This window comes from Schistocerca americana, chromosome 8 (assembly GCF_021461395.2).
Source record: "Schistocerca americana isolate TAMUIC-IGC-003095 chromosome 8, iqSchAmer2.1, whole genome shotgun sequence".
Taxonomy (NCBI): domain Eukaryota; kingdom Metazoa; phylum Arthropoda; class Insecta; order Orthoptera; family Acrididae; genus Schistocerca; species Schistocerca americana.
In genome coordinates, this window is record NC_060126.1 from 766,032 (window position 1) to 793,220 (window position 27,189).

The window sequence follows — 27,189 nt, forward strand, 5'->3', positions numbered from 1 at the left end:
AAGTGAAGCATCGGAATCTATAACTAGTGTCACTGGAAAGGTTCAAAACATACACAGTAAGAAGAGTCAGCCATCTTCTACTTAAGTCGGCATTGTGCCTTTTGTATTTAATTCCGATGTTATTTCTGTGTTTCATCGTCAATGAGAAGGTCAGAGGGATACGGTAAACCTGAAGTGAAGCATCGGAATCTATAACTAGTGTCACAAGAATGGTTCAAAACATAGACAGTAGGAAGAGTCAGTCTTCTTGTACTTAAGTCGGCATTGTGCATTTTGTATTTAAATCCGATGCAATTTCTGTGTTTCATCGTCAATACGAAGGTCCAAGGGAAACAGTAAACCTGAAGTGAAGCACCGGAATCTATAACTAGTGTCACAGGAAAGGTTCAAAAACACTGTCAGTAAGAAGAGTCAGTCTTCCTGTACTTAAGTCGGCATTGTGCCTTTTCTATTTAATTCCAATGCAATTTCTTTGTTTCATCGTCAATAAGAATTTCCAAGGGATACAGTAAACGTGAAGTGAAGCATCGGAATCTATAACTAGTGTCACAGGAATGGTTCAATGCATAGACAGTTGGAAGAGTCAGTCGTCTTGTACTTAAGTCGGCATTGTGCCTTTTCTATTTAATTCCGATGCAATTTCTGTGTTTCGTCGTCAATAAGAAGGTCAGAGGGATACAGTAAAGCTGAAGTAATGCATCGGAATCTATAACTAGTGTCACGGGAATGGTTCAAAAGATACACAGTAGGAAGAGTCAGTCTTCTTGTCCTTAAGTCGGCATTGTGCCTTTTGTATTTAATTCCGATGCAATTTCTGTGTTTCATCGTCAATAAGAAGGTCCAAGGGATACAGTAAACATATTGTGAAGCATCGGAATCTAAAACTGGTCTCACAGGAAATGTTCACAACATAGTCAGTAAGAAGAGTCAGTCCTCTTGTACTTAAGACGGCATTGGGCCTTTTGTATTTAATTCGGATTCAATTTCTGTGTTTCATCGTCAATAAGAAGGTCAGAGGGATACAGTAAACCTGAAGTGATGCATCGGAATCTATAACTAGTGTCACAGGAATGATTCAAAACATAGACACTAGGAAGAGTCAGTCTTCTTGTACTTAAGTCGGCATTGTGCCTTTTGTATTTAATTCCGATGCAATTTCTGTGTTTCGTCGTCAATAAGAAGGTCCAAGGGATACAGTGAACCTGAAGTGAAGCATCGGAATCTATAACTAGTGTCACAGGAAAGGTTCAAAACTTAGACAGTAAGAAGAGACAGTCTACTTCTACTTAAGTCGGCATTTTGCCTTTTGTATTTAATTACGATGCAATTTCTGTGTTTCATCGTCAATAAGAAGGTCAGAGGGATACAGTAAACCTGAAGTGAAGCATCGGAATCTATAACTAGTGTCACAGGAATGGTTCAAAGGATAGACAGTAGGAAGAGTCAGTCTGCTTGTACTTAAGTCGGCATTGTGCCTTTTCTATTTAATTCCGATGCAATTTCTGTATTTTGTCATCAATAAGAATGTGACAGGGATACAGTAAACCTAAAGTGAAGCATCGGAATCTATAACTAGTGTCACAGGAATGGTTAAAAACATACACAGCAAGAAGAGTCAGTCTTCATGTACTAAGTCGGCATTGTGCCTTTTGTATTTAATTCCGATGCAATTTCTGTGTTTCATCGTCAATAAGAAGGTCCAAGGGATACAGTAAAGATATAGTGAAGCATCTGAATCTAAAACTGGTCTCACAGGAAGTGATCAAATCATAGTCAGTAAGAAGAGTCAGTCTTCTTGTACTTAAGTCGGCATTGTGCCTTTTCTATTTTATTCCGATGCTATTTCTGTGTTTCATCTTCAATAAGAAGGTCCAAGTGATGCAGTAAGCCTGAAGTGGAGCATCGGAAACTATAACTAGTGTCACCGAAATGGTTCAAATCATAGACAGCAAGAAGAGTCAGTCTCCTTGTACTTACGTCGGCATTGTGCCTTTTGTATTTAATTCCGATGCAATTTCTGTTTTTCATCCTAAAGAAGAAGGGCAGAGGGATACAGTAAACCTGAAGTGAAGCATCGGAATCTGTAACTAGTGTCACAGGAATGGTTCTAAACATAGACAGTAGGAAGAGTCAGTCTTCTTGTACTTAAGTCGGCATTGTGCCTTTTGTATTTAATTCCGATGCAATGTCTGTGTTTCATCGTCAATAAGAAAGTCCAAGGGATAAAATAAACATATTGTGAAGCATCGGAATCTAAAACTGGTCTCACAGGAAATGTTCACAACATAGTCAGAAAGAAGAGTCAGTCTTCTTGTACTTAAGTCGGCATTGTGCCATTTGTATTTAATTCCGATATAATTTCTGTGTTTCATCGTCAATAAGAAGGTCCAAGGGATACAGTAAACCTGAAGTGATGCATCTTAATCTATAACTAGTGTCACAGAAATGGTTCAAAACATAGACAGTAGGAAGAGTCAGTCTTCAGTACTTAAGTCGGCATTGTGCATTTTGTATTTAATTCCGATGCAATTTCTGTGTTACATCGTCAATACGAAGGTCCAAGGGAAACAGTAAACCTGAAGTGAAGCACCGGAATCTATAACTAGTGTCACAGGAATGGTTCAAAACATAGACAGTAAGAAGAGTCAGTCTTCTTGTACTTAAGTCGGCATTGTGCCTTTTGTATTTAATTCCGATGCAATTTCAGTGTTTCATCGTATTTAAGAAGGTCCAGGGGATACAGTAAACATATAGTGAAGCATCGGAATCTAAAACTGGTCTCACAGGAAATGTCCAAATCATAGTCAGTAAGAAGAGTCAGTCTTCTTGTACTTAAGTCGACATTGTGCAGTTTCTATTTAATTCCGATGCAATATCTGTGTTTCGTCGGGAATAAAAAGGTCCAAGGGATTCAGTAAACTTGAAGTGAAGCATCGGAATTAAAAACCGGTCACACAGGAAAGGTTCAATACATAGAGAGTAAGAAGAGCCAGTCATCTTGTATTTGAGTCGGAATTGTGCCTTTTGTATTTAATTCCGATGCAATTTCTGTGTCTCATCGTCAATGAGAAGGTCAGAGGGATACAGTAAACCTGAAGTGAAGCATCGGATTCTATAACTAGTGTCACAGGAAAGGTTCAAAAACACTGTCAGTAAGAAGAGTCAGTCTTCCTGTACTTAAGTCGGCCTTGTGCCTTTTCTATTTAATTCCAATGCAATTTCTTTGTTTCATCGTCAATAAGAATTTCCAAGGGATACAGTAAACCTGAAGTGAAGCATCGGAATCTATAACTAGTGTCACAGGAATGGTTCAAAGCATAGACAGTAGGAAGCGTCAGTCTTCTTGTACTTAAGTCGGCATTGTGCCTTTTCTATTTAATTCCGATGCAATTTCTGTGTTTCGTCGTCAATAAGAAGGTCAGAGGGATACAGTAAAGCTGAAGTAATGCATCGGAATCTATAACTAGTGTCACGGGAATGGTTCAAAAGATACACACTAGGAAGAGTCAGTCTTCTTGTCCTTAAGTCGGCATTGTGCCTTTTGTATTTAATTCCGATGCAATTTCTGTGTTTCATCGTCAATAAGAAGGTCCAAGGGATACAGTAAACATATTGTGAAGCATCGGAATCTAAAACTGGTCTCACAGGAAATGTTCACAACATAGTCAGTAAGAAGAGACAGTCCTCTTGTACTTAAGACGGCATTGGGCCTTTTGTATTTAATTCGGATTCAATTTCTGTGTTTCATCGTCAATAAGAAGGTCAGAGGGATACAGTAAACCTGAAGTGATGCATCGGAATCTGTAACTAGTGTCACAGGAATGATTCAAAACATAGACACTAGGAAGAGTCAGTCTTCTTGTACTTAAGTCGGCATTGTGCCTTTTGTATTTAATTCCGATGCAATTTCTGTGTTTCGTCGTCAATAAGAAGGTCCAAGGGATACAGTGAACCTGAAGTGAAGCATCGGAATCTATAACTAGTGTCACAGGAAAGGTTCAAAACATAGACAGTAAGAAGAGACAGTCTACTTCTACTTAAGTCGGCATTTTGCCTTTTGTATTTAATTACGATGCAATTTCTGTGTTTCATCGTCAATAAGAAGGTCCAAGGGATACAGTAAACCTGAAGTGATGCATCTTAATCTATAACTAGTGTCACAGAAATGGTTCAAAACATAGACAGTAGGAAGAGTCAGTCTTCAGTACTTAAGTCGGCATTGTGCATTTTGTATTTAATTCCGATGCAATTTCTGTGTTACATCGTCAATACGAAGGTCCAAGGGAAACAGTAAACCTGAAGTGAAGCACCGGAATCTATAACTAGTGTCACAGGAATGGTTCAAAACATAGACAGTAAGAAGAGTCAGTCTTCTTGTACTTAAGTCGGCATTGTGCCTTTTGTATTTAATTCCGATGCAATTTCAGTGTTTCATCGTATTTAAGAAGGTCCAGGGGATACAGTAAACATATAGTGAAGCATCGGAATCTAAAACTGGTCTCACAGGAAATGTCCAAATCATAGTCAGTAAGAAGAGTCAGTCTTCTTGTACTTAAGTCGACATTGTGCAGTTTCTATTTAATTCCGATGCAATATCTGTGTTTCGTCGGGAATAAAAAGGTCCAAGGGATTCAGTAAACTTGAAGTGAAGCATCGGAATTAAAAACCGGTCACACAGGAAAGGTTCAATACATAGAGAGTAAGAAGAGCCAGTCATCTTGTATTTGAGTCAGAATTGTGCCTTTTGTATTTAATTCCGATGCAATTTCTGTGTCTCATCGTCAATGAGAAGGTCAGAGGGATACAGTAAACCTGAAGTGAAGCATCGGATTCTATAACTAGTGTCACAGGAAAGGTTCAAAAACACTGTCAGTAAGAAGAGTCAGTCTTCCTGTACTTAAGTCGGCCTTGTGCCTTTTCTATTTAATTCCAATGCAATTTCTTTGTTTCATCGTCAATAAGAATTTCCAAGGGATACAGTAAACCTGAAGTGAAGCATCGGAATCTATAACTAGTGTCACAGGAATGGTTCAAAGCATAGACAGTAGGAAGCGTCAGTCTTCTTGTACTTAAGTCGGCATTGTGCCTTTTCTATTTAATTCCGATGCAATTTCTGTGTTTCGTCGTCAATAAGAAGGTCAGAGGGATACAGTAAAGCTGAAGTAATGCATCGGAATCTATAACTAGTGTCACGGGAATGGTTCAAAAGATACACAGTAGGAAGAGTCAGTCTTCTTGTCCTTAAGTCGGCATTGTGCCTTTTGTATTTAATTCCGATGCAATTTCTGTGTTTCATCGTCAATAAGAAGGTCCAAGGGATACAGTAAACATATTGTGAAGCATCGGAATCTAAAACTGGTCTCACAGGAAATGTTCACAACATAGTCAGTAAGAAGAGACAGTCCTCTTGTACTTAAGACGGCATTGGGCCTTTTGTATTTAATTCGGATTCAATTTCTGTGTTTCATCGTCAATAAGAAGGTCAGAGGGATACAGTAAACCTGAAGTGATGCATCGGAATCTATAACTAGTGTCACAGGAATGATTCAAAACATAGACACTAGGAAGAGTCAGTCTTCTTGTACTTAAGTCGGCATTGTGCCTTTTGTATTTAATTCCGATGCAATTTCTGTGTTTCGTCGTCAATAAGAAGGTCCAAGGGATACAGTGAACCTGAAGTGAAGCATCGGAATCTATAACTAGTGTCACAGGAAAGGTTCAAAACATAGACAGTAAGAAGAGACAGTCTACTTCTACTTAAGTCGGCATTTTGCCTTTTGTATTTAATTACGATGCAATTTCTGTGTTTCATCGTCAATAAGAAGGTCAGAGGGATACAGTAAACCTGAAGTGAAGCATCGGAATCTATAACTAGTGTCACAGGAATGGTTCATAGGATAGACAGTAGGAAGAGTCAGTCTGCTTGTACTTAAGTCGGCATTGTGCCTTTTCTATTTAATTCCGATGCAATTTCTGTATTTTGTCATCAATAAGAATGTGACAGGGATACAGTAAACCTAAAGTGAAGCATCGGAATCTATAACTAGTATCACAGGAATGGTTAAAAACATACACAGCAAGAAGAGTCAGTCTTCATGTACTAAGTCGGCATTGTGCCTTTTGTATTTAATTCCGATGCAATTTCTGTGTTTCATCGTCAATAAGAAGGTCCAAGGGATACAGTAAAGATATAGTGAAGCATCGGAGTCTAAAACTGGTCTCACAGGAAATGTTCAAATCATAGTCAGTAAGAAGAGTCAGTCTTCTTATTCTTAAGTCGGCATTGTGCCTTTTCTATTTAATTCCGATGCAATTTCTGTGTTTCGTCGTCATTAAGAAGGTGAGAGGGATAGAGTAAATTTTAAGTGAAACATCGGAATCTTTAACTAGTGTCACACAAATGGTTCAAAACATGGAAACTAGGAAGAGTCAGTCTTCTTGTACTTAAGTCGGCATTTTGCCTTATTTATTTAATTCCGATGCAATTTCTGTGTTTCGTCGTCAATAAGAAGGTCCAAGGGACACAATAAACATATAGTGAAGCATCGGAATCTAAAACTGGTCTCACAGGAAATGTTCACAACATAGTCTGAAAGAAGAGTCAGTCTTCTTGTACTTAAGTCGGCATTGTGCCTTTTGTATTTAATTCCGATGCAATTTCTGTGTTTCATCGTCAATAAGAAGGTCAGAGGGATACAGTAAACCTGAAGTGAAGCATCGGAATCTATAACTAGTGTCACAGGAATGGTTCATAACAGAGACAGTAAGAAGAGTAAGTCTTCTTGCACTTCAGTCGGCATTGTGCCTTTTCTATTTACATCCGATGCAAATTCTGTGTTTCGTCGTCAATAAGAAGGTCCAAGGGATGCAATAAACCTGAAGTGAAGCGTAAGAACCAATAACTAGTGTCACAGGAATGGTTCAAAACATAGACAGTAAGAAGAGTAAGTCCTCTTGTACTTAAGTCGGCATTGTGCATTTTGTATTTAATTCCGATGCAATTTCTGTGTTTCATAGTCAATAAGAAGGTCAGATGGATACAGTAAACCTGAAGTGAAGCATCGGAATCTATAACTAGTGTCACAGGAATGGTTGAAAACATATACATTAGGAAGAGTCAGTCTTCTTGTACTTAAGTCGACATTGTGCCTTTGCTATTTAATTCCGATGCAATTTCTGTGTTTCGTCCTCAATAAGAAGGTCCAAGGGATACAGTAAACCTGAAGTGAAGCATCGGAATCTATAACTAGTGTCACAGGGATGGTTCAAAACATAGACAGTAAGATGAGTCAGTCTTCTTGTACGTACGTCGGCATTGCGCCTTTTGTATTTAATTCCGATGCAATTTCTGTGTTTCATCGTTAATAAGAAGGTCAGAGGAATACAGTAAACCTGAAGTGAAGTATCGGAATCTATAACTAGTGTCACGGGAATGGTTCAAAACATAGACACTAGGAAGAGTCAGTCTTCTTGTACTTAAGTCAGAATTGTGCCTTTTGTATTTAATTCCGATGCAATTTCAGTGTTTCCTCGTCAATAAGAAGGTCCAAGGGATACAGTGAACCTGATGTGAAGCATCGGAATCTATATCAAGTGTCACAGAAAGGTTCAAAACATAGACAGTAGGAAGAGTCAGTCTCCTTGTACATGAGTCGGCATTGTGCCTTTTGTATCTAATTCCGATGCAATTACTGTGTTTCATCGTCAATAAGATGGTCAGAGGGATAGAGTAAACCTAAAGTGAAGCATCGGAATCTATAACTAGTGTTACAGGAATGGTTCAAAACATAGACACTAGGAAAAGTCAGTCTTCTTGTACTTAAGTCGGCATTGTGCCTTTTATATTTAATTCCGATATAATTTCTGTGTTTCATCTTCAATAAGAAGGTCCAAGGGATACAGTAAACCTGAAGTGAAGCATCGGAATCTGTAACTAGTGTCCCAGGAATGGTTCAAGTCATAGACTGTAAGAAGAGTCAGTCTTCTTGTACTTAAGTCGGCATTTTGCCTTTTGTATTTAATTCCGATGCAATTTCTCTGTTTCAGCGTCAATAAGAAAGTCCAAGGGATACAGTAAACGCATAGTGAAGCATCGGAATCTAAAACCGGTCTCTCAGCAAAGGTTCAAAACATAGAGATTAAGAAGAGCCAGTCATCTTGTATTTGAGTCGGCATTGTGCCTTTTGTATTTAATTCCGATGCAGTTTCTGTGTTGCATCGTCAATACGAAAGTCAGAGGGAATCAGTAAACCTGAAGTGAAGCATCGGAATCTATAACTAGTGTCACAGGAATGGTTCAAAACATAGTAAGAAGAGTCAGTCTTCTTGTACTTAAGTCGGCATTGTGCCTCTTGGATTTAATTCCGATGCAATTTCTGTGTTTCATCGTCAATAAGAAGGTCCAAGTGATACAGTAAGCCTGAAGTGGAGCATCGGAAACTATAACTAGTGTCACCGGAATGGTTCAAATCATAGACAGTAAGAAGAGTCAGTCTCCTTGTACTTACGTCGGCATTGTGCCTTTTGTATTTAATTCCGATGCAATTTCTGTTTTTCATCCTAAATAAGAAGGGCAGAGGGATACAGTAAGCCTGAAGTGAAGCATCGGAATCTGTAACTAGTGTCACAGGAATGGTTCTAAACATAGACAGTAGGAAGAGTCAGTCTCCTTGTACTTAAGTCGGCATTGTGCCTTTTGTAGTTAATTCCGATGCAATGTCTGTGTTTCATCGTCAATAAGAAAGTCCAAGGGATACAATAAACATATAGTGCAGCATCGGAATCTAAAACCGGTCACACAGGAAAGGTTCAATACATAGAGAGTAAGAAGAGCCAGTCATCTTGTATATGAGTCGGAATTGTGCCTTTTGTATTTAATTCCGATGCAATTTCTGTGTCTCATCGTCAATGAGAAGGTCAGAGGGATACAGTAAACCTGAAGTGAAGCATCGGATTCTATAACTAGTGTCACAGGAAAGGTTCAAAAACACTGTCAGTAAGAAGAGTCAGTCTTCCTGTACTTAAGTCGGCGTTGTGCCTTTTCTATTTAATTCCAATGCAATTTCTTTGTTTCATCGTCAATAAGAATTTCCAAGGGATACAGTAAACCTGAAGTGAATCATCGGAATCTATAACTAGAGTCACAGGAATGGTTCAAAACATAGATAGTAGGAAGAGTCAGTCTTCTTGTACTCAAGTCGGCATTGTGCCTTTTATAATTAATTCCGATGTAATTTCTGTGTTTCATCGTCAATAAGAAGGTCCAAGGGATACAGTAAACCTGAAGTGAAGCATCGGAAACTATAGCTAGTGTCCCAGGAATGGTTCAAAACATAGACAGTAAGAAGAGTCGGTCTTCTTGTACTTGAGTCGGCATTTTGCCTTTTGTATTTAATTCCGATGCAATTTCTGTGTTTCAGCGTCAATAAGAAGGTCCAAGGGATACAGTAAACGCATAGTGAAGCATCGGAATCTAAAACTGGTCTCACAGGAAGTGATCAAATCATAGTCAGTAAGAAGAGTCAGTCTTTTTGTACTTAAGTCGGCATTGTGCCTTTTCTATTTTATTCCGATGCTATTTCTGTGTTTCATCGTCAATAAGAAGGTCCAAGTGATGCAGTAAGCCTGAAGTGGAGCATCGGAAACTATAACTAGTGTCACCGAAATGGTTCAAATCATAGACAGTAAGTAGAGTCAGTCTCCTTGTACTTACGTCGGCATTGTGCCTTTTGTATTTAATTCCGATGCAATTTCTGTTTTTCATCCTAAAGAAGAAGGGCAGAGGGATACAGTAAACCTGAAGTGAAGCATCGGAATCTGTAACTAGTGTCACAGGAATGGTTCTAAACATAGACAGTAGGAAGAGTCAGTCTTCTTGTACTTAAGTCGGCATTGGCCATTTGTATTTAATTCCGATGTAATTTCTGTGTTTCATCGTCAATAAGAAGGTCCAAGGGATACAGTAAACCTGAAGTGATGCATCTTAATCTATAACTAGTGTCACAGGAATGGTTCAAAACATAGACAGTAAGAAGAGTCAGTCTTCTTGTACTTAAGTCGGCATTGTGCCTTTTGTATTTAATTACGATGCAATTTCAGTGTTTCATCGTATTTAAGAAGGTCCAGGGGATACAGTAAACATATAGTGAAGCATCGGAATCTAAAACTGGTCTCACAGGAAATGTCCAAATCATAGTCAGTAAGAAGAGTCAGTCTTCTTGTACTTAAGTCGACATTGTGCATTTTCTATTTAATTCCGATGCAATTTCTGTGTTTCGTCGGGAATAAGAAGGTCCAAGGGATTCAGTAAACTTGAAGTGAAGCATCGGAATTAAAAACCGGTCACACAGGAAAGGTTCAATACATAGAGAGTAAGAAGAGCCAGTCATCTTGTATATGAGTCGGAATTGTGCCTTTTGTATTTAATTCCGATGCAATTTCTGTGTCTCATCGTCAATGAGAAGGTCAGAGGGATACAGTAAACCTGAAGTGAAGCATCGGATTCTATAACTAGTGTCACAGGAAAGGTTCAAAAACACTGTCAGTAAGAAGAGTCAGTCTTCCTGTACTTAAGTCGGCATTGTGCCTTTTCTATTTAATTCCAATGCAATTTCTTTGTTTCATCGTCAATAAGAATTTCCAAGGGATACAGTAAACCTGAAGTGAAGCATCGGAATCTATAACTAGAGTCACAGGAATGGTTCAAAACATAGACAGTAGGAAGAGTCAGTCTTCTTGTACTCAAGTCAGCATTGTGCCTTTTATAATTAATTCCGATGTAATTTCTGTGTTTCATCGTCAATAAGAAGGTCCAAGGGATACAGTAAACCTGAAGTGAAGCATCGGAAACTATAGCTAGTGTCCCAGGAATGGTTCAAAACATAGACAGTAAGAAGAGTCGGTCTTCTTGTACTTAAGTCGGCATTTTGCCTTTTGTATTTAATTCCGATGCAATTTCTGTGTTTCAGCGTCAATAAGAAGGTCCAAGGGATACAGTAAACGCATAGTGAAGCATCGGAATCTAAAACTGGTCTCACAGGAAGTGATCAAATCATAGTCAGTAAGAAGAGTCAGTCTTCTTGTACTTAAGGCGGCATTGTGCCTTTTGTATTTAATTCCGATGCAATTTCTGTTTTTCATCCTAAAGAAGAAGGGCAGAGGGATACAGTAAACCAGAAGTGAAGCATCGGAATCTGTAACTAGTGTCACAGGAATGGTTCTAAACATAGACAGTAGGAAGAGTCAGTCTTCTTGTACTTAAGTCGGCATTGTGCCTTTTGTATTTAATTCCGATGCAACGTCTGTGTTTCATCGTCAATAAGAAAGTCCAAGGGATACAATAAACATATAGTGAAGCATCGGAATCTAAAACTGGTCTCACAGGAAATGTTCACAACATAGTCAGAAAGAAGAGTCAGTCTTCTTGCACTGAAGTCGGCATTGTGCCTTTTGTATTTAATTCCGATGCAAATTCTGTGTTTCGTCGTCAATAAGAAGGTCCAAGGGATACAGGAAACCTGAAGTGAAGCATCGGAATCTATAACTAGTGTCACAGGAATGGTTCAAAACATAGACAGTAAGAAGAGTCAGTCTTCTTGTACTTAAGTTGGCATTGTGCCTTTTCTATTTAATTCCGATGCAATTTCTGTGTTTCATCGTCAATAAGAATGTCAGAGGGATACAGTAAACCTGAAGTGAAGCATCGGAATTTATAACTAGTGTCACGGGAATGGTTCAAAACATAGACACAAGGGAGAGTCAGTCTTTTGTACTTAAGTCGGCATTGTGCATTTTCTATTTAATCCGATGCAATTTCTGTGTTTCATCGTCAATATGAATGTCAGAGGGATACAGTAAACCAGAAGTGAAGCGTCGGAAACTATAACTAGAGTCACAAGAATGGTTCAAAGCATACAGAGCAAGATGAGTCAGTCTTCTTGTACTTAAGTCGGCATTGTGCCCTTTGTATTTAATTCCGATGCAATTTCTGTGTTTCATCGTCAATAAGAAGGTCCAAGGGATACAGTGAACCTGATGTGTTGCATCGGAACCTATAACTAGTGTCACAGGAATGGCTCAAAACATAGACAGTAGGAAGAGTCAGTCTTCCTGTACTTAAGACGGCATTGTGCCTTTTGTATTTAATTCCGATGCAATTTCTGTGTTTCATCGTCAATAACAAGGTCCAAGGTATACAGTAAACCTGAAGTGAAGCATCGGAATCTATAACTAGTGTCACAGGAATGGTACAAATTATAGAGAGTAAGAAGAGTCAGTCTTCTTGTACTTAAGTCGGCATTGTGCCTTTTGTATTTAATTCCGATGCAATGTCTGTGTTTCATCGTCAATAAGAAGGTCCAAGGGATACAGTAAACATATAGTGAAGCATCAGAATCTGAAACTGGTCTCACAGAATGTGTTCAAATCATAGTCAGTAAGAAGAGTCAGTCTTCTTATACTTAAGTCGGCATTGTGCCTATTCTACTTAATTCCGATGCAATTTCTGTGTATCGTCGTGAATAAGAGGGTCCAAGGGATACAGTAAACCTGAAGTGAAGCATCGAAATCTAAAACCGGTCTCACAGGAAAGGTTCAAGACGTAGTGAGTAAGAAGAGCCAGTCATCTTGTATTTGATTCGGCATTGTGCCTTTTGTATTTAATTCCGATGCAATTTCTGTGTTTCATCGTCGATGAGAAGGTCCAAGGGATACAGGAAACCTGAAGTGAAGCATCGGAATCTATAACTAGTGTCACAGGAATGGTTCAAAACATAGACAGTAAGAAGAGTCAGCCTTCTTGTACTTAAGTCGGCATTGTGCCTTTTGCATTTAATTCCGAAGCAATTACTGTGTTTCATCGTCAATAAGAAGGTCAGAGGGATACAGTAAATTCGAAGTGAAGCATCGGAATCTATAACTAGTGTTACAGGAATGGTTCACACATAGACAGTAAGAAGAGTCAGTCTTCTTGTACTTAAGTCGGCATTGTGCCTTTTCTATTTAATTCCGATGCAATTTGTCTGTTTCATCGTCAATAAGAATGTCAGAGGGATACAGTAAACCTGAAGTGAAGCATCGGAATCTATAACTAGTGTCACAGGAATGGTTGAAAACATAGACACTAGGAAGAGTCAGTGATCTTGTACTTAAGTCGGTATTGTGCCTTTTATATTTAATTCCGATGCAATTTCTGTGTTTCGTCGTCAATAAAAAGGTCCAAGGCATACAGAAAATCTGAAGTGAAGCATCGGAATCTATAACTAGTGTCACAGAAATGGTTCAAAGCATATACAGAAAGAAGAGCCTGTCTTCTTGTACTTAAGTCGGCATTGTGCCTTTTGTATTTATTTCCGATTAAATTCCTGTGTTTTATCGCCAATATGAAAGTCAGAGGTATACAGTAAACCTGAAGTGAAGCATCGGAATCTATAACTAGTGTCACAGGAATTGTTCAAAGCATAGACAGTAGGAAGAGTCAGTCTTCTTGTACTTAAGTCGGCATTGTCCCTTTCCTATTTAATTCCAATGCAATTTCTGTGTTTCGTCGACAATAGGAAGGTCAGAGGGATACAGTATACCTGAAGTGAAGCATCGGAATCCATAACTAGTGTCACAGGAATGGTTCAAAACATAGACAGCAAGAAGAGTCACTCTTCTTGTACTTAAGTCGGCATTGTGCCTTTTGTATTTAATTCCGATGCAATTTATGTGTTTCATCGTCAATAACAAGGTCCAAGGGATACAGTATACTTGAAGTGATGCATCGGAATCTATAACTAGTGTCACAGGTATGGTTCAAACATAGACAGTAGGAAGAGTCAGTCTTCTTGTACTTAAGTCGGCATTGTGCATTTTGTATTTAATTCCGATGCAATTTCTGTGTTTCATCGTCAATAAGAAGGTCCAAGGGATACAGTAAACCTGAAGTGAAGCATCGGAATCTATAACTAGTGTCTCAGGAATGGTTCAAAACATAGACAGCAAGAAGAGTCAGTCTTCTTGTACTTAAGTCGGCATTGTGCCTTTTGTATTTAATTCCGATGCAATATCTGTGTTTCATCGTCAATAAGAATGTCCAATTGATACAGTAAACATTTAGTAAAGCAACGGAATCTAAAACTGGTCTCACAGGAAATGTTTACAACATAGTCAGTAAGAAGAGTCAGTCTTCTTGTACTTAAGTCGGCATTGTGCACTTTGTATTTATTTCCGATCCAAATTCTGTGTTTCATCGTCAATAACAAGGTCCAAGGGATACAGTAAACCTGAATTGAAGCATCGGAATCTATAACTAGTGTCACAGGAATGGTCCAAAACATAGACAGTAAGAAAAGTCAGTCTTCTTGTACTTAAGTCGGCATTGGGCCTTTTGTATATAATTCCGATGCAATTTCTGTGTTTCATCGTCGATAAGAAGGTCCAAGGCATACAGTACACCTGAAGTGAAGCATCGGAATCTATAACTAGTGTCACAGGAATGGTTCAAAACATAGCCAGTAAGATGAGTCAGTTTTCTTGTACTTAAGTCGGCATTGTGGCTTTTGTATTTAATACCGATGCTATTACTGTGTTTAATCGTCAATAAGAAGGTCAGAGGGATACAGTAAATTGGAAGTGATGCATCGGAACCTATAACTAGTGTCACAGGAATGGTTCAAAACATACACAGCAAGAAGAGTCAGTCTTCTTGTACTTAAGTCGGCATTGTGCCTTTTGCATTTAATTCCGATGCAATTTCTGTGTTTCATCGTCAATAAGAAGGTCAGAGGGATACAGTAAATTTGAAGTGAAGCATCGGAATCTATAACTAGTGTCACAGGAATGGTTCAAAACATAGACAGCAAGGAGAGTCTCTCTTCTTGTACCTAAGTCGGCATTGTGCCTTTTGTATTTAATTCCGATGCAATTTCTGTGTTTCATCGTCGATAAGAAGGTCCAAGGGATACAGTAGACGCATAGTGAAGCATCGGAATCTAAAACTAGTGTCACAGGAATGGTTCAAACATAGACAGTAGGAAGAATCAGTCTTCTTGTACTTAAGTCGGCATTGTATCTTTTGTATTTAATTCCGACGCAATTTCTGTGTTTCGTCGTCAATAAGAATGTCCAAGGGATACAGTAAACATTCAGTAAAGCAACGGAATCGAAAACTGTTCTCACAGGAAATGTTCACAACATAGTCAGTAGGAAGAGTCAGTCTTCTTGTACTTAAGTCGGCATTGTGCACTTTGTATTTAATTCCGATCCAATTTCTGTGTTTCATCGTCAATAACAAGGTCCAAGGGATACAGTAAACCTGAAGTGAACCATCGGAATCTATAACTAGTGTCACAGGAATGGTTCAAAACATAGACAGTAAAAGAGTCAGTCTTCTTGTACTTAAGTCGGCATTATTCCTTTTGTATTTAATTCCGATGCAATTTCTGTGTTTCATCGTCGATAAGAAGGTCCAAGGCATACAGTACACCTGAAGTGAAGCATCGGAATCTATAACTAGTGTCACAATAATGGTTCAAAACATACACAGCAAGAAGAGTTTGTCTTCTTGCACTTAAGTCGGCATTGTGCCTTTTTTATTTAATTCCAATGCAATTACTGTGTTTAATCGTCAATAAGAAGGTCAGAGGGATACAGTAAATTGGAAGTGAAGCATCGGAATCTATAACTAGTGTTACAGGAATGGTTCAAACATAGACTGGAAGAAGAGTCAGTCTTCTTGTCCTTAAGTCGGCATTGTGCCTTATCTATTTAATTCCGATTCTATTTCTGTGTTTCGTCGACAATAAGAAGGTCCAAGGGATATAGTAAACCTGTAGTGAAGCATCGGAATCTATAACTAGTGTCACAGAAAACGTTCAAAGCATAGACAGTAAGAAGAGTCTGTCTTCTTGTACTTAAGTCGGCATTGTGCCTTTTGTATTTAATACCGATGCAATTTCTGTGTTTCGTCGTCAATAAGAAGGTCAGAGTAATACAGTAAAACTGAAGTGAAGCATCGGAATCTATAACTAGAGTCACAGGAATGGTTCAAAACATACACAGCAAGAAGAGTCAATCTTCTTGTACTTCAGTCGGCATTGTGCCTTTTGCATTTAATTCCGATGCAATTTCTGTGTTTCATCGTCAATAAGAAGGTCAGAGGGATACAGTAAATTTGAAGTGAAGCATCGGAATCTATAACTAGTGTTACAGGAATGGTTCAAAACATAGACTGTAAGAAGAGTCAGTATTCTTGTACTTAAGTCGGCATTGTGCCTTTTGTATTTAATTGCGATGCAATTATTGTGTTTAATCGTCAATAAGAAGGTCAGAGGGATACAGTAAATTTGAAGAGAAGCATCGGAATCTATAACTAGTGTTACAGGAATGGTTCAAAACATAGACTGTAAGAAGAGTCAGTCTTCTTGTACTTAAGTCGGCTTTGTGCCATTTCTATTTAATTCCGATGCATTTTTTGTGTTTCATCGTCAATAAGAATGTCAGAGGGATACAGTAAACATATAGTGAAGCATCGGAATCTAGTACTAGTGTCACAGGAATGGTTCAAAACATAGACACTAGGAAGAGGCAGTCTTCTTGTGCCTTAAGTCGGCATTGTGCCTCTTCTATTTAATTCCGATGCTATTTCTGTGTTTCGTCGTCAATAAGAAGGTCCAAGGGATATAGTAAACCTGAAGTGAAGCATCGGAATCTATAAGTAGTGTCACAGAAAACGATCAAAGCATAGACAGTAAGAAGAGTCTGTCTTCTTGTACTTAAGTCGGCATTGTGCCTTTTGTATTTAATTCCGTCGCAATTTCTGTGTTTCGTCGTCAATAAGAAGGACACAGGGATACAGTAAACCTGAAGTGAAGCATCGGAATCTATAACTAGAGTCACAGGAATGGTGCAAAACATACACAGCAAGAAGAGTCAGTCTTCTTGTACTTATGTCGGCATTGTCCCTTTTGCATTATATTTTCGATGCAATTTCTGTGTTCCATCGTCAATAAGAAGATCCAAGGGATACAGTAAACGCATAGTGAAGCATCGGAATCTAAAACTGGTCTCACAGGAAATGTTCAAATCATAGTCAGTAAGAATAGTCAGCCTTCTTGTACTTAAGTCGGCATTGTGCCTTTTCTATTAATTTCCGATGCGATTTCTGTGTTTCATCGTTAATAACATGGTCCAAACAATACAGTAAACCTGAAGTGAAGCATCGGAATCTATAACTAGTGTCACAGGAATGGTTCAAACATAGACAGTAAGAAGAGTCAGTCTTCTTGTACTTAAGTCGGCATTGTGCCTTTTGTATTTATTTGCGATGCAATTTCTGTGTTTCATCGTCCATAAGAGGGTCCAAGGGATACAGGAAACCTGAAGTGAAGCATCGGAATCTATAACTAGTGTCACAGAAAACGTTCAAAGCATAGACAGTAAGAAGAGTCTGTCTTCTTGTACTTAAGTCGGCATTGTGCCTTTTGTATTTAATTCCGATGCAATTTCAGTGTTTCGTCGTCAATAAGAAGGTCAGAGGGATACAGTGAACCTGAAGTGAAGCAACGGAATCTATAACTAGTGTCACAATAATGGTTCAAAACATACACAGCAAGAAGAGTTTGTCTTCTTGTACTTAAGCCCGGCATTGTGCCTTTTGTATTTATTTCCGATTAACGTCCTGTGTTTCATCGTCGATAAGAAAGTCAGAGGGATACAGTAAACCTGAAGTGAAGCATCGGAATCTATAACTAGTGTCACAGGAATGGTTGAAACCATAGACAGTAGGAAGAGTCAGTCTTCTTGTACTTAAGTCGGCATGTCCTTTTTCTATTTAATTCCGATGCAATTTCTGTGTTTCGTCGTCAATAAGAAGGTTAGAGGGATTCAGTAAACCTGAAGTGAAGCATCGGAATCTATAACTAGTGTCACAATAATGGTTCAAAACATACAAAGCAAGAAGAGTCAGTCTTCTTGTACTTAAGTCGGCATTGTGCCTTTTGTATTTAATTCCGATGCAATTTCTGTGTTTCATCGTCAATAAGAAGGTCCAAGGGATACTGTAAACCTGAAGTGATGCATCAGAATCTATAACTAGTGTCACAGGAATGGTTCAAACGTAGACAGTAGGAAGAGTCAGTCTTCTTGTACTTAAGTCGGCATTGTGCCTTTTGTATTTAATTCCGATGCAATTTCTGTGTTTCATCGTCAATAAGAATGTCCAAGGGATACAGTAAACATATAGTAAAGCATCGGAATCTAAAACTGGTCTCACAGGAAGTGTTCACAACATAGTCAGTAAGAAGAGTCAGTCTTCTTGTACTTAAGTCGGCATTGTGCACTTTGTATTTAATTCCGATCCAATTTCTGTGTTTCATCGTCAATAACAAGGTCCAAGGGATAGTAAACCTGAAGTGAAGCATCGGAATCTATAACTAGTGTCACAGAAAACGTTCAAAGCATAGACAGTAAGAAGAGTCTGTCTTCTTGTACTTAAGTCATCATTGTGCCTTTTGTATTTAATTCCGATGCAATTTCTGTGTTTCGTCGTCAATAAGAAGGTCACAGGGATACAGTAAACCTGAAGTGAAACATCGGAATCTATAACTAGTGTCCCAGGAATGGTTCAAAACATAGACTGTAAGAAGAGTCAGTCTTCTTGCACTTAAGTCGGCTTTGTGCCTTTTGTATTTAATTCCGATGCAATTTCTGTGTTTCATCGTCTATAAGAAGGTCCAAGGCATACAGTACACCTGAAGTGAAGCATCGGAATCTATAACTAGTGTCACAGGAATGGTTCAAGACATAGCCAGTAAGAAGGGTCAGTTTTCTTGTACTTAAGTCGGCATTGTGCCTTTTGTATTTAATTACGATGCAATTACTGTGTTTAATCGTCAATAAGAAGGTCATAGGGATACAGTAAATTTAAAGTGAAGCATCGGAATCTATAACTAGTGTTACAGGAATGGTTCAAAACATAGGCTGTAAGAAGAGGCAGTCTTCTTGTACTTAAGTCGGTATTGTGCCATTTCTATTTAATTCCGATTGAATTTTTGTGTTTCATCGTCAATAAGAATGTCAGAGGGATACAGTAAACATATAGTGAAGCATCGGAATCTATTACTAGTGTCACAGGAATGGTTCAAAACATAGACACTAGGAAGAGTCAGTCTTCTTGTCCTTAAGTCGGCATTGTGCCTTTTCTATTTAATTCCGATGCTATTTCTGTGTTTCGTCGTCAATAAGAAGGTCCAAGGGATATAGTAAACCTGAAGTGAAGCATCGGAATCTATAACTTGAGTCACAGAAAACGTTCAAAGCATAGACAGTAAGAAGAGTCTGTCTTCTTGTACTTAAGTCGGCATTGTGCCTTTTGTACTTAATTCCGATGCAACTTCTGTGTTTCGTCGTCAATAAGAAGGTCAGACGGATACAGTAAACCTGAAGTGAAGCATCGGAATCTATAACTAGAGTCACAGAAAACGTTCAAAGCATAGACAGTAAGAAGAGTCTGTCTTCTTGTACTTAAGTCGGCATTGTGCCTTTTGTATTTAATTCCGATTATATTTCAGTGTTTCGTTGTCATTAAGAAGGTCAGAGGGATACAGTAAACCTGAAGTGAAGCATCGGAATCTATAACTAGTGTCACAACAATGGTTCAAAACATACACAGCAAGAAGAGATTGTCTTCTTGTACTTAAGACGGCATTGTGCCTTTTGTATTTATTTCCGATTAAAGTCCTGTGTTTCATCGTCAATAGGAAAGTCAGAGGGATACAGTAATCCTGAAGTGAAGCATCGGAATCTATAACTAGTGTCACAAGAATGGTTCAAAGCATAGACAGTAGGAAGAGTCCGTCTTCTTGTACTTAAGTCGGCATGTCCTTTTTCTATTTAATTCCGATGCAATTTCTGTGTTTCGTCGTCAATAAGAAGGTCAGAGGGATACAGTAAACCTGAAGTGAAGCATCGGAATCTATAACTAGTGTCACAATAATGGTTCAAAACATACACAGCAAGAAGAGTCAGTCTTCTTGTACTTAAGTCGACATTGTGCCTTTTGTATTTAATTCCGATGCAATTTCTGTGTTCATCGTCAATAAGAAGAACCAAGGGATACAGTAAACCTGAAGTGATGCGTCAGAATCTATAACTAGTGTCACAGGAATGGTTCAAACATAGACAGTAGGAAGAGTCAGTCTTTTTGTACTTAAGTCGGCATTGTGCCTTTTGTATTTAATTCCGATGCAATATCTGTTTTTCATCGTCAATAAGAATGTCCAAGGGATACAGCAAACATATAGTAAAGCATCGGAATCTAAAACTGGTCTCACAGGAAATGTTCACAACATAGTCAGTAAGAAGAGTCAGTCTTCTTGTACTTAAGTCGGCATTGTGCACTTTGTATTTAATTCCGACCCAATTTCTGTGTTTCATCGCCAATAACAAGGTCAAAGGGATACAGTAAACCTGAAGTGAAGCATCGGAATCTATAACTAGTGTCACAGGAATGGTTCGAAACATAGACAGTAAGAAGAGTCAGTCTTCTTGTACTTAAGTCGGCATTGTGGCTTTTCTATTTAATTCCGATGCATATTCTGTGTTTCATCGTTAATAACATGGTCCAAACGATACAGTAAACCTGAAGTGCAGCATCGGAATCTATAACTAGTGTCACAGGAATGGTTCAAACACAGACAGTATGAAGAGTCTGTCTTCTTGTACTTAAGTCGGCATTGTGCCTTTTGTATTTAATTCCGATGCAATTTCTGTATTTCGTCGTCAATAAGAAGGTCAGAGGGATTCAGTAAACCTGAAGTGAAGCATCGGAATCTATAACTAGTGTCACAATAATGGTTCAAAACATACACAGCAAGAAGAGTCTGTCTTCTTGTACGTATGTCAGCATTGTGCCTTTTGTATTTATTTCCGATTAAATTCCTGTGTTTCATCGTCAATAAGAAGGTCAGAGGGATACAGTAAACCTGAAGTGAAGCATCGGAATCTATAACTAGTGTCACAATAATGGTTCAAAACATACACAGCAAGAAGAGTCAGTCTTCTTGTACTTAAGTCGGCATTGTGCGTTTTGTATTTAATTCCGATGCAATTTCTGTGTTTCATCGTCAATAAGAAGGTCCAAGGGATACAGTAAACCTGAAGTGATGCATCAGAATCTATAACTAGTGTCACAGGAATGGTTCAAACATAGACAGTGGGAAGAGTCAGTCTTCTTGTACTTAAGTCGGCATTGTGGCTTTTGTATTTAATTCCGATGCAATTTCTGTGTTTCATCGTCAATAAGAAGGTCAGAGGGATACAGTGAATCTGAAGTGAAGCATCGGAATCTGTAACTAGTGTCACGGGAATGGTTCATTACATAGACTGTAAGAAGAGTCAGTCTTCTTGTACTTAAGTAGGTATTGTGCCATTTGTGTTTCATCGTCAATAAGAATGTCAGAGGGATACAGTAAACATATAGTGAAGCATCGGAATCTAAAAGTGGTCTCACAGGAAGTGTTCACAACATAGTCAGTAAGAAGAGTCAGTCTTCTTGTACTTAAGTCGGCATTGTGCCTTTTGTATTTAATTACGATGCAATTACTGTGTTTAATCGTCAATAAGAAGGTCATAGGGATACAGTAAATTTAAAGTGAAGCATCGGAATCTATAACTAGTGTTACAGGAATGGTTCATTACATAGACTGTAAGAAGAGTCAGTCTTCTTGTACTTAAGTCGGTGTTGTGCCATTAGTGTTTCATCGTCAATAAGAATGTCAGAGGGATACAGTAAACATATAGTGAAGCATCGGAATCTATTACTAGTGTCACAGGAATGGTTCAAAGCATAGACAGTAGGAAGAGTCAGTCTTCTTGTACTTAGGTCGGCATTGTCCCTTTTCTTTTTAATTCCGATGCAATTTCTGTGTTTCGTCGTCAATAAGAAGGTCAGAGGGATACAGTAAACCTGAAGTGAAGCATCGGAATCTATAACTAGTGTCACAATAATGGTTCAAAACCTACACAGCAAGAAGAGTCAGTCTTCTTGTACTTAAGTCGGCATTGTGCCTTTTGTATTTAATTCCGATGCAATTTCTGTGTTTCATCGTCAATAAGAATGTCCAAGGGATACAGTAAACATATAGTAAAGCATCGGAATCTAAAACTGTTCTCACAGGAAATGTTCACAACATAGTCAGTAAGAAGAGTCTGTCTTCTTGTACTTAAGTCGGCATTGTGCCTTTTATAATTAATTCCGATGCAATTACTGTGTTTAATCGTCAATAAAGAGGTCAGAGGGATACAGTAAATTTGAAGTGAAGCATCGGAATCTATAACTAGTGTTACAGGAATGGTTCAAAGCATAGACTGTAAGAAGAGTCAGTCTTCTTGTACTTAAGTCGGCATTGTGCCATTTCTATTTAAATCCGATGCAATTTTTGTGTTTCATTTCCAATAAGTATGTCAGAGGGATACAGTAAACATATAGTGAAGCATCGGAATCTATTACTAGTGTCACAGGAATGGTTCAAAGCATAGACACTAGGAAGAGTCAGTCTTCTTGTCCTAAAGTCGGCATTGTGCCGTTTCTATTTAATTCCGATGCTATTTCTGTGTTTCGTCGTCAATAAGAAGGTCCAAGGGATATAGTAAACCTGAAGTGAAGCATCGGAATCTATAACTAGAGTCACAGGAATGGTTCAAAACATACACAGGAAGAAGAGTCAGTCTTCTTGCACTTAAGTCGGCATTGTGCCTTTTGCATTTAATTCCGATGAAATTTCTGTGTTTCATCGTCAATAAGAAGATCCAAGGGATACAGTAAACCTGAAGTGAAGCACCATAATCTAAAACCGGTCTGTCAGGAAAGGTTCAAAACATAGCGAGTAAGAAGAGCCAGACATCTTGTATTTCAGTCGGCATTGTGAATTTCGTATATATTTCCGATGCAGTTTCTGTGTTTCATCGTCAATAAGAAGGTCAGAGGGAATCAGTAAACCTGAAGTGAAGCATTGGAATCTATAACTAGTGTCACAGAAATCGTTCAAACATAGACAGTAAGAAGAGTCAGTCTTCTTGTACTTAAGTCGGCATTGTGCCTCTTGTAGTTAATTCCGATGCAATTTCTGTGTTTCATCGTCGATAAGAAGGTCCAAGGGATACAGTAAACCTGAAGTGAAGCATTGTAATCTATAACTAGTGTCACAGGAAAGGTTCAAATCATAGACAGTAAGAAGAGTCAGTCTTCTTGCACTTAAGTGAGCATTGTGCCTTTTGTATTTAATTCGGATGCAATTTCTATGTTTCGACGTCAATACGAAGGTCCAAGGGGTACAGTAAAGCTGAAGTGAAGCATCGGAATCTAAAACTGGTCTCACAGGAAAGGTTCAAAACATAGACAGTAAGAAAAGTCAGTCTTCTTGTACTTATGTCGGCACTGTCCCTTTTGTATTTAATTCCGATGCAATTTCTGTGTTTCATCGTCAATATGAAGGTACAAGGGATACAGCAAACCCGAAGTGAAGTTTCGGAATCTAAAACTGGTTTCACAGGAAAGGTTCAAAACATAGACGGTAAGAAGAGTCAGTCTTCATGTACTTGAGTCGGCATTGTGCCTTCTGTATTTAATAGCGATGCAATTTCTGTGTTTCATCGTCAATAAGAAGGTCCAAGGAATACAGTAAATCTGAAGTGATGCGTCGGAATCTATAACTGGTCTCACAGGAGAGGTTCAAAACATAGACAGTAAGAAGAGTCAGTCTTCTTGTACTTAAGACGGCATTGTGCCTTTTGTATTTAATTCCGATGCAATTTATGTGTTTCATCCTCAATAAGAAGGTCCAAGTTATACAGTACACCTGAAGTGAAGCATCGGAATCTGAAACTGGTCACACAGGAAAGGCTCAAATCATAGAAAGTAAGAAGAGTCATTGTTCTTGTACTAATGTTGGCATGTGCCTTTTGTATTTAATTCCGTTGCAATATTGGTGATTTATCGTCATAAAGAAGCCCCAAGGGATACAGTAAACCCGCAGTTAAGCATCGATATCTAAAACTGGTCTCACTGGAAAGGGTCAATTAATAGAATGTAAGTAGACTCAGTCCTCCTGTACTTAAGTCGGCATTGTGCCTTTTGTATTTAATTCCGATGCAATTTCAGTGTACCATCGTCAACAAGAAGGTCCAAGGGATACACTACACCTGAAGTGAAGCATCGTAATCCGGAACTTGTCTCACAGAAAGGGCTCTAATCATAGAATGTAAGAAGAGTCAGTCTTCTTGTACTTAAGTCGGCATTGTGCTTTTTGCATTTAATTCCGATGCAATTTCTGTGTTTCATCGTCGAAGAGAAGGTCCGAGGGATACAGTAAACCTGAAGTGAAGCATAGATATCTAAAACTGGTCTCAGAGAAACGGCTCAAGTCATAGAATTTAAGAAGAGTCAGTCATCTTGTACTTAAGTCGACATTGTGCCTTTCGGATTTAATTCCGATGCAATTTCGGTGTGTCATCGTCAATAAGGAGGTCCAAGGGCAACAGTAAACCTGAAGTGAAGCATCGGAATCTAAAACTGGTGTCACGGGAAAGGTTCAAAACATAGACATTAAGAAGAGTCAGTCTTCGTGTACTTAAGTCAGCATTGTGACTTTGTATTTAATTCCGATGCAATTTCTGTGTTTCCTCGTCCACAAGAAGGTGCAAGGGATACAGTAAACCTGAAGTGAAGAATAGGAATTTAAAACTGGTCTCACTAGAAAGGCTAAAATCATAGACAGTAAGAAGAGTCAGACTTCTTGTACATAAGTCGGCATTGTGCCTTTTGTATTTAATTCCGATGCAATTTCTATGTTTCAATATCAATACGAAGGTCCAAGGGATACAGTAAACCTGAAGTGAAGCATCGGAATCTTAAACTGGTTCACAGAAAGGTTCAAAACATAGACCGTAAGAAAAGTCAGTCTTCTTGTACTTAAGTCGGCACTGTGCCTTTTGTGTTTACTTCCGATGCAATTTCTGTGTTTCGTCGTCAATAAGATGGTCCAAGAGATACAGTAAACCTGAAGTGAAGTATCGGAATCTAAAACTGGTTTCACAGGAAAGGTTCAAAACATAGACTGTAAGAAGAGTCAGTCTTCATGTACTTAAGTCGGCATTGTGCCTTCTGTATTTAATTCCGATGCAATTTATGCGTTTCATCGTCAATACGAAGGTCCAAGGGAAACAATAAACCTGAAGTGAAGCATCGGAAACTAAAACTTGTCTCACAGGAAAGGCTCAAATCATAGAATCTAAGAAGAGTCAGTCTTCTTGTACTTAAGTAAGACATTGTTCCTTTTGTACTTAATTCCAATGGAATTTCTGTGTTTCATCATCGAGAAGAGGGTCCAAGGTATACAGTAAACCTGTAATGAAGCATCAGAATCTAAAACCGGTCTCACAGGAAAAGCTCAAAACATAGACAATAAGAAGAGTCAGACTTCTTGTACTTAATTCGGCTTTGTGCCTTTTGTATTTAATTCCGATGCAAATTCTGTGTCTCATCGTCACTAAGAAGGTCCAAGGGATACAGTAAAACTGAAGTGAAGCATCGGAATCTAAAACTGGTATTATAGGAGATGTGCAAATCATAGAAAGTAAGATGAGTCAGTCTTCTTGTAGTTAAGTCGGTATTGTGCCTTTTGTATTTAATTCCGAAGCAATTTCTGTGTTTCATCGTCAATAAGAAGGTCCAAGGGATAAAGTAAACCTGAGGTTAAGCATCGGAATCTAAAATTGGTCTCACCGGAAAGGTTCAAACATTGACGGTAAGAAGAGTCCGTCTTCTGGTACTTAAGTAAGACATTGTTCCTTTTGTACTTAACTCCAATGGAATTTCTGTGTTTCATCATCGACAAGAGGGTCCAAGGGATACAGTAAACCTGTAATGAAGCATCAGAATCTAAAACCGGTCTCACAGGAAAGGCTCAAAACATAGACAATAAGAAGAGTCAGACTTCTTGTACTTAATTCGGCTTTGTGCCTTTTGTATTTAATTCCGATGCAAATTCTGTGTCTCATCGTCAATAAAATGGTCCGAGGGATACAGTACACCTGAAGTGAAGCATCGGAATCTAAAACTAGCCTCACAAGGGAGTTTGAAAACATAGACAGTAAGAAGAATCAGTCTTCTTGTACTTAAGTCGGCATTGTGCCTTTTGTATTTAATTCCGATGCAATTACTGTGTATCATCGTCAGCAAGAAGGTCCAAGGGATACAGTAAACCTGCAGTGATGCATCGGAATCTGAAATTGGTCTTACACGAAAGGTTCAAAACATAGACAGTAAGAAGAGTCAGTCTTCCTGTACTTAAGTCGGCATTGTGCCACTTGTATTTAATTCCGATGCAATTTCTGTGTTTCATCGTCAATAAGAAAGTCCAAGGGATACAATAAACCGGAGGTGAAGCATCGATATCTAAAACTGGTCTCACAACAAAGGCTCAAATCATAGAATGCAGGAAGGGTTAGTCTTCTTGTACTTAAGACGGCATTGTTCCTTTTGTATGTAATTCAGATGCAATTTCTGGGGTCAACGTCTATAAGAAGGTCACACTGATACAGTAAACGTGAAGTGAAGCATCGGAATCTAAAACTGTTTCACAGGAAAGGTTCAAAACATTGACAGTAAGAAGAGTCAGTCTGCTTGTACTTAAGTCGGCATTGTGCCTTTTGTATTTAATGCCGATGCAATTTCTGTGTTTAACCGTCTATAAGAAGGTCCCAGGGATGCAGTAAACCTGAAGTGAAGCATCGGAATCTAAAACTGGTCTCATAGGAAAGGATCAAATCATAGAATGTAAGAAGAGTCAGTCTTCTTGTACTTCAGTCGGTATTGTGCCTTTTGTATTTAATTCCAATGCGATTTCTGTGTTTCATCGCCAATAGTACGGTCCAAGGGATACAGTAAACCTGAAGTAAGGCATCGGAACCTAAAGATGGTCTCACAGGAGAGGTTTAAATCATAGACAGTAAGAAGAGTCAGTTCTCTTGTATTTATGTCGGCATTATGCCTTTTGTAATTAATTACGATGCAATTTCTGTGTTTCATCGTCAATAAGAAGGTCCAAGGGATACAGTAAACCTGAAGTGAAGCACCGGAATCTAAAACTGTTCTCACAGGAAAGGTTCAAAACATAGACAGTAAGAAGAGTCAGTCTTCCTGTACTTAAG